General features: G+C 37.1%; 1 protein-coding gene across 1 annotated transcript in view; it reads right to left on the reverse strand.

Annotated features, from left to right (window-relative positions):
- Positions 1-7321, reverse strand: part of ICA1 (islet cell autoantigen 1) — a 469392-nt gene extending 462071 nt beyond the window's left edge. Inside the window, 1 exon segment of the mRNA XM_053714096.1 lies at positions 7175-7321. The gene's annotated coding sequence lies outside the window, so the exon portion shown is untranslated.
- Positions 7322-8045: the final 724 nt, after the last annotated feature.

The raw sequence follows: 8045 nt of genomic DNA on the forward strand, positions 1-8045 counted from the left end.
TATAGATATCAAGAATTGCGCTTGCTGTGCTTTACAGTTAAGTAAGTGGTGGGCTATTTATGTTTCTTTCATATTTCTTGACACATTTGCAGACAGGTTTAGATTAAGGAACAATCAATTTTTTGGATAGTGCTAGGTTATTATGCACACATGTGCAAGCGCATACGCGGACCGCTTTAGAAATATGAAGAATGGCGTTGTACATTTCCCTAAAATTATGGTATGAAAATATGATGGACTGATCAATTTATTGATTGTAGCTAATTGTGCGCACACGAGCGAGTACTGACTTCCAGCTTTATCCACAACGTAGTTAAGAATAATGGCACTGATAGCGCTTAATGCTTAAGTTAATGGTGGGTAAAATAATTGCTATTTTAGGATGGAATCATTTATTAGTGGTAGGTAGGAAAGTAATTACATTTGAAACATTGCGTAATAAGGCGGTGTGGCGGTCCTTAAATGAATGAACAATTACAGTGGCGGTCCGTTAACAAAAAAGTACACACATATATATATTATTTTTTCTTTTTTTTGGGGGGGGGTTTCTCAAAATAATAAGTAAGCAATCTCAATAGATATGTATTCATGATCGAACAGGTCCTCATCACTTCATTTATATTGTTTAAAGATATATAAAAAGATGCAAAAAAAATTCTCTAATATGTAAGAGCATTTTATTATTACACTATTGTTTACATATATTATATGCGTTTAACCCCTGTAAATCAAGAGCAGCAATGCAATATTGAGAGCTAGCTGCACACACCTGGAGAGCCAATGACAAGACAAATGTGTGTAGCCACCAATCAGCAGCTAGCTCCCAGTAGTACCTTGCTGAGTATATGCGCATATAGAAAACAAACTAAATAAGATAATAGAAGTGTTTCAAAATGACTTGCTATATCTGAATCATGAAAGTTTAATTTGACTTTCATATACATTTAAAGCGACAGCAATATCAAAATTAAAGTTTTAAAATCAGACGAGCATGCAATTTTAAACGTTTTAATTTACTTTTAATCTATTATCTAATTTGTTTCGTTCTAAAGATATCCTTTGCTGAAAAGCATACCTAGATAGGCGCAGGGGCAACAGTGCACTACTAAAAGCTAGCTGCTGATTGTTAGCTGCAAATATATACTTATTTTAATTAGTTCACCCTACGTGTATAGTACCTGACAGTGCATTGCTGAACCTACAACAAAAAGATACCAAGTGAATGAAGCAAATTTGATAATACAAGGAATTTAGAAAGTTGTTTTAAATTGTATGTTCTATCAAATAAAAACATTGGGGTTGTTTCATGTCCCTTTAGGCACAAACTGCAAAGATATTCTGAATGTCTAAAGGTTTGAGAACTAAACTGTTTAAATTTATAATCTGGGTGATAACAATGGAAGTTTGACGCAACGTGAGAAGTTAACAAAATTATAATACTCCACTCAAAACTGGGCAAATTGAAAAAAGGCTATATCGTAGCTATAGGGTTAAATAAATTATAGAAGTAAGAATGGACATAACAGTCTGATCATATATGCAATGGAGATGTAGAGATGTGATAGGCACAATTATCAGCTCAGCTGAGAGAAAAAGAGAGAAAAAGAGAGAAAAAGAGAGAGAGAGAGAGAGAGAGAGAGAGAGAAAGAGAAAAAGAGAGAGAGAGGGAGGAGAGAGAGAGCAAAAGAGAGGTAGGAGAGAGAGAGCAAAAGAGAGGTAGGAGAGAGAGAGCAAAAGAGAGGTAGGAGAGAGAGAGCAAAAGAGAGGTAGGAGAGAGAGAGCAAAAGAGAGGTAGGAGAGAGAGAGCAAAAGAGAGGTAGGAGAGAGAGAGCAAAAGAGAGGTAGGAGAGAGAGAGCAAAAGAGAGGTAGGAGAGAGAGAGCAAAAGAGAGGTAGGAGAGAGAGAGCAAAAGAGAGGGAGGAGAGAGAGAGAGCAAAAGAGAGGGAGGAGAGAGAGAGAGCAAAAGAGAGGGAGGAGAGAGAGAGAGAGCAAAAGAGAGGGAGGAGAGAGAGAGAGCAAAAGAGAGGGAGGAGAGAGAGAGAGCAAAAGAGAGGGAGGAGAGAGAGAGAGCAAAAGAGAGGGAGGAGAGAGAGAGAGCAAAAGAGAGGGAGGAGAGAGAGAGAGCAAAAGAGAGGGAGGAGAGAGAGAGAGCAAAAGAGAGGGAGGAGAGAGAGAGAGCAAAAGAGAGGGAGGAGAGAGAGAGCAAAAGAGAGGGAGGAGAGAGAGAGAGCAAAAGAGAGGGAGGAGAGAGAGAGAGCAAAAGAGAGGGAGGAGAGAGAGAGAGCAAAAGAGAGGGAGGAGAGAGAGAGCAAAAGAGAGGGAGGAGAGAGAGAGCAAAAGAGAGGGAGGAGAGAGAGAGCAAAAGAGAGGGAGGAGAGAGAGAGCAAAAGAGAGGGAGGAGAGAGAGAGCAAAAGAGAGGGTGGAGAGAGAGAGCAAAAGAGAGGGTGGAGAGAGAGAAAGCAAAAGAAAGGGAGGAGAGAGAGCAAGGAGTGGGACCGCTGTACTGCAAAAAATGGTCTGTGTGAATGGGCTTTAGGAATAGTATGTATATATATATATATATATATATATATATATATATATATATATATATATATATATATATATATATATATATATATATATATATATATATATATATATATCTCATTACATAGTTTTTTGGTGACCATGTCTATAGCTAAAAGTTTATATTTAGTAATATTTAGTAATCATTTAAACAATGGCTTTTATATATGAACCAGAAACCACCTGGATAGTAGCTGAATTAAAACGGTTACCTGAGCACTGTAAGCTGAAGAATTTTTAAGGTAAAATATCTTCCTTTTTTACAAAGAGATGTTCAGGTGATATTTTCTTGTCAGCTTTTTACAGTTATGCTGCATCAAGTGATTTAGCATAGGAGTATTATGTCCCTTTAAAAGTATAAACAAGATCAACTTCATTATAATTGTAATCTGCTGAACTATAATAATTTTTTACAGGTAAAAATCCCCAAATCCAGAATTCCAAAATCCAGAATTATTACAATATCCAGGCTTTTTAATTAATATTAAAATTATTAAGGAAACAATTATTACAAATCAACATTTTCCCTGCCAGTAAGTCATTTTCTTCTCGGCCTGCGTCTTTGGTATAGTTTTGTATTCTAAAATGCAAATACTAGTCTATATTTATATAAAACAACAACTTTTACCTCTCCAATTACAGTACTGTAGTATCTTCCTATTGGTAAAAAGTTATATAAAATTACCTTGCATGTATAAGCTGTATTATGACATGTAAATATTGCCTAAATTACATAAGAGTTTGCTATTTCAATTTGGTACCTTCCCAAGCTGTGCCAACAGATGTAGATATACAAATATTCTGAAATCCAAACCTTTTCCGGTCCCAAGCAGTTTGAATAAAGGGTTTTGTATCTGTAATTCTATATTATAAAGGGCCAGGTATATATGTCTGATGCAGTCATGCGCAGTAGAGACTGCAGCGCAAGACAAGCATACCTGACAGTAAGGATCAGTGACTGCCGACTGCGCACGAGACAATGTGCATGTGCAGTAGAGACTGCCTCTCTCTGCCGCAATCTCGCTAAAAGTAGCAAGATTGCGTTATTTCTGCATGCCCCACAAGTGGGGCAGTGCTGAAATTGTCTTGGAGAGGTACCGAAGCAGAGAGGGGCACTCTGTGTTCCTCCCTGCATTGGGCAGCAGTGGTACCGATAATTGGTGGTGTGGGAGGGTTAGGAGGGAGGCAGGTGGGCACTGACTGCATCGGACAAACATACCTGACCTTACACATTTTGGCCTGCATACATTTGGCCCGTGTACCGTTGTAGTATAAAATAAATAAAAAGGAGAAAATGTTATTAAAATATTTTGTGGTACCTTACAGTTTTACTTAACTCTGCTTCTGTCACCAGTACTTGAGCAGCAGTGGTCTGTCCATCAGAAAGGATTCTGCAGACATTATAGACTAGATTTCTTAAGCTGCAGTCACAGCTTTTTCCGCAATGTGGAGCAGTTTCGCATAAGTGAGTCTGCTGCCACATATTTAAGAAGCAGAAACTGGTTCTTTTTCCTCTCCACCACCTCAGAGGTGGCGAGATCAATTACCCTGACTCTAGCTTGTTTGTGGTGCTTGACATTGATGACCCTTGTTTGGGCAAATCAAATTTAAAAGGGATATAAAAGTGCAAAAAAGAAAATGCAGTTAAAATCAGCTCCATAACAGCAATGTACTGCTGGGAGTTGGCTGAACACATCTGGTGAGCCAATGACAAGAGACAGATTAAAGCACTTTTAATGTCCCTTAAATATACATTTAAAAAGGACCACTCAATACAGTCAAATTGCATAATTAAAAAGTGCATAATACAAAGACAATGATTTATCACCTACTCTGAATTTTAAATAAGCAGTAGATTTTTCTCTGACAAATTTATTTTTTCTACCATTTTCCGGCCCCCTGTATCATGTGACAGACATCAGCCAATCCGAGTCTAGTATACGTATATTCTGTGAGCTTTGCACATGCTTGGTAGGATCTTGTTCCCCAGAAAATGTGAATATAAAATGACTGGGCAAAATTTGATAATGGAAGTAAAGTGGAAAGTGTCTTAAAACTGCTGATCTTTCTGAATCATAAAAGTTTATTTTGACTTGAGTGTCCCTTTAAAACAACCAGAAATAGTGTTTTACCAAAATGTTTTAGATGCATTGATGCCTCATATTAGAGGTATCTCTCGAGCAATACCTTTAATTTATTAATAAGCTCCTAAAAACTCAGGTAAGATGAAAGTCTCCAGCACCACATTTAAAAGGGACAGTCTAGTCAAAATTAAACTTTCATTATTCAGATAGGGCATGTAATTTTCCTTTTATCATCAAATTTGGTTTGTTCTCTTGGTATTCTTTGCGTCAAGCTAAAACTAGGTAGGCTCATATGCTAATTTCTAAGCCCTTGAAGGCGGCTTCTTATCTGAATGCATTTGACAGTTTTTCACAGTTAGAGGGCATTAATTCATGTGTGTCATATAGATAATATTGTGCTCACTCCTGTGGAGTTACCTAGGAGTCAGCACTGATTGGCTAAAATGAAAGTCTGTCAAAAGAACTGAAATAAGGGGGCAGTCAGCAGAGGCTTAGATACAAGGTAATCACAGAGGTAAAAAGTAGATTAATATAACAGTGTTAGTTATGGTAAACTGGGGAATGAGTCATAAATGGATTATCTATCTTTTTAAACAATATAAATTCAGAAGTAGACTGTCCCTTTACGCATCTACATGCCCAAATGAAGCCTCACATATATTAAAAAAAAAAAGACTTCAAGTGAGATGTAAGTCATCAGAAACCCCTTTAAGGAGGTACATTCCCCAAAAAAAGAAGAGCTTTTGTCAAAAGCATGTCCCAAGCAATACTATTAATAAATTATATGCCCCAGAAAAGGAACTCAAAAGGGACACTTACATTTTTTCTTCCATGATACAGATAGACAATGTAATTTCAAACACAATTACAATTTACTCATATCTCATTTGCATAATTGTTTTGGTATTCTTTGTTGAAAAGCATACCTAGGTAGGATCGGGAGCGGCAATGCATACTGGAAGCTAGATGCTGATTGGTGGCTTCACATATATGTCTCTTGTCACTGGCTAACTTGATGTGTTCCCAGTGGTGCAATGCTGCTCCTTCAACAAAGGATACCAAGAGACTTCATCAAATTTGCTACAAAAATAAAAAGTAAATTGGAAAGTTGTTGAAATTGTATTCTCTGTTTGAATCATGAGAGAAAAATATTGGGCTTCATATGTCTCTTTAAATTTTAAATAAGATGAATGTCTCCAACAATCCCTTGCGTAGAATTCTTATTTCATGTAAATGCCTGGGAGTTTCTACCCACGTTGTTGTTTTTTTGTTTGTTTTTTTCCAGCTGGGATAAAATGGGGATTTTCTGTTAGTTCTTTAGTATTTTTTTTATTAAATCATTTTGAAGGTACTATTTCAACTGACATTAGCAATGTGCTTAGATGCAAAATATAGGCCCTGAAGTCATCCTCGTTTGTGGTATCCTTGGCTCCTGCTATTTATTAATCATCTGGCAGCCATGCCCAGCTTTCCCTGTTTCTGTACATGGTACCAAGTCATGTGAAACTGTTCACAGGTGATGACACCCGCAAGCAGTACATTTTCCTTTATAGCCTACAGAGAACAGTGCAAAAATACAAATCATGCCACAAATAATGTTGCTGTAAAAGACCATAATAGAGTTTTGTTACATATAGGGTATACTATTTGCTGTATTTCAGTGGGACATTATGCTACCCAAAGTTGCTTATGGATCTAATATTACACTATCAGACCACCCCTCTCCCTTAACCATACAGTATAACACACATTGCTCAACCTCTAATAGGAAACTGGGAATGAATGAGTGACTCCTTTCTGTCCCTATGATGTGTGGATAAAAAGTATATGTTTCTAAGTGTATATGAAGGTGTAAACAATGCCATATGTTGCAAAACTTGCTAATTATACGTTTATTTATATAAATTTATATTACTGATTTATTTGTTGCATATGATAAATTGTGTTAGCCAGCCATACAAGTGAAAAACACACACTGTATATTCCCAGCCTCTATTTAGAACATGTGAGTTATTACATACTGAAAGGAGATCACAGTTTCTTTTTTTTTTTTTGTTGCTTTTTTTAACATATAAATTATCTTTACATCATTAATATACATAATATGGTAATAAATACTTAACAATATATACATAAAACTATTTCAGTCTATAACACTGAGCAAAACAGGATATCCAGTATGTTCAATCAACATTTTCAGCTGAGTATCTGCGTATTAAACAACAAGCTACGTTTATTTCTAAATATTCTTGTAACGTTAGCATGAATAAGCAAACAGATGCTCCCTAAACAAGGAGAACAGGCCAAACAACCTGTCACAAAAGGAAGTTAAAACACACACATATCATACAAAACAGCACCTGACTCCTTCTTCCGTCACACACCACTAAAGGGAAACACACCTGCTTCATTCCCAGCCGGTGACATGGGGGAAATATACAGTACTAATGGTCTGCAGGAGCCTTACACGGATGACGATATATATATATATATACATTTATATAAAATCCCATGTGTTTACCTGTGGTGAAACCAATGCTGTTGCTGCAGATTTCCAGAAGCTGTTCCCTGTCAGGGCCGCTGATAAGAGGGATGTAAAACCGTGTATCCCTTGCTACGTCAGCCAAGCACCAGGATCTCCCTCCTCCTCGCCCCTCCTTCCTGCTCAGAAGCCACCTAACCTGCAGAGCTTCATTACATATGCTGAGAGGAGGAGAATACCCAAATACTGCTCTGAAGGATTGCTGTCTGCTTCCTCCTCCTGCAGTGCTCATTTGCTAAACTACGTGCCCCGCAAGGAAGAAGGTGCTACAGCAGCCGTACACATAGCTGGGAGCAGAGAGGTTTAAAGTCTCTCTACACTGACTGATTTGATGTCAGCAGCCAGTACAATATTTTAAGCCATTGTTAAAACGGATGAATAAGAATAATACAAAAGGCAGTAATAGTGCACTGGTTGTTTCACAGACGGTTTTTTTACAGTCCTATTTTAAATAGTAGGTACTGGCAACTTTTGGCCCAGGGGGCAAGCACAATTTAGTGTCCGCCCACTTAAAGAGTGCTGTTAAAAACAGGGCACTTGAAATACATCATATCGTGTTTAAAACAACATTTTAGTAAAAACTATAGGTAACTGTGAGCTGATATATAAATGCACAAAAATACACATAACTATCTTTACAAGATAGAAATATTTAAAGGCAAAGTAAACGTTAAGATTGTAATATAAAATCCTTAAAGTGACATGAAACCCAATTTTTTCCCTATTTCAGACAATAGTGTAATATTAAAAAGAAAAAAAAAGCTTTCCATGATATATTATTACATTTACCCAGTGTTCTTGGTATCCTTTGTTGAAAAGAGGGTGGGTGGGTTTAGGAGCCTGCACAATT

Source organism: Bombina bombina, chromosome 5 (genome assembly GCF_027579735.1).
Source record: "Bombina bombina isolate aBomBom1 chromosome 5, aBomBom1.pri, whole genome shotgun sequence".
In the NCBI taxonomy this organism is placed as follows: Eukaryota; Metazoa; Chordata; class Amphibia; order Anura; family Bombinatoridae; genus Bombina; species Bombina bombina.